This window comes from Anneissia japonica, unplaced genomic scaffold, assembly GCF_011630105.1.
Source record: "Anneissia japonica isolate Jap-2015-1 unplaced genomic scaffold, ASM1163010v1 scaffold59096_len573_cov84, whole genome shotgun sequence".
NCBI classification, from domain to species: Eukaryota; Metazoa; Echinodermata; class Crinoidea; order Comatulida; family Comatulidae; genus Anneissia; species Anneissia japonica.
Window position 1 is genome coordinate 1 of NW_022716658.1, and position 573 is coordinate 573.

Genomic DNA, 573 nt, shown 5'->3' on the forward strand with positions numbered 1-573 from the left:
AATTGCGTATTGTTGATATGAACATATAATACCTGTATGATTTTTAAGGTATGAGAGTACAATTTGCGGGCACTTAGAGGTCCATATTCTCAAAATGTTTGCACCTCAGCCCCAACTATGTGGGCCCGAGGTCGTGTGGACTCTCACGCACCCCTACTTTAGAATTTGGGGGAGGGGAAATGTAAAAAGTCTACAGCACCCGGTATTCCCAGGCGGTCACCCATCCAAGTACTAACCGGGCCCGACGTTGCTTAAATTCGGTGATCGGACGAGAACCGGTGTTTTCAACGTAGTATGACCGTAGGCATGTGAGTGGTATTTCCACTCATAGTTAATCTCGGCATATAGCATAATTATCCTGAAGCTCTGTGATTGATGACGTTTCATATCAACGCGCGCTTGTCTGGTGGGGATTTCCTCTAACTCCACTGACCACTCTGCTGTGCGAGTACATTTTTTACAAACACCTGTGTTGAACAATAAACCAACCATTTTCATACCGTACGGTATTAACTAGGATGCTTTAGACAGAAGAAGACTGCCGTTTTGTTCAAACGACCCTCGAACCGGCCT

The 573-nt window shown here is 45.4% G+C and overlaps 1 non-coding gene across 1 annotated transcript; it reads right to left on the reverse strand.

Annotated features, from left to right (window-relative positions):
* Nucleotides 1-187: 187 nt before the first annotated feature.
* On the reverse strand, nucleotides 188-306 carry LOC117109797. Its single transcript, XR_004445597.1, has one exon. It is a non-coding gene; the product is annotated as a 5S ribosomal RNA (ribosomal RNA).
* Between the last annotated feature and the right edge of the window lie 267 nt (nucleotides 307-573).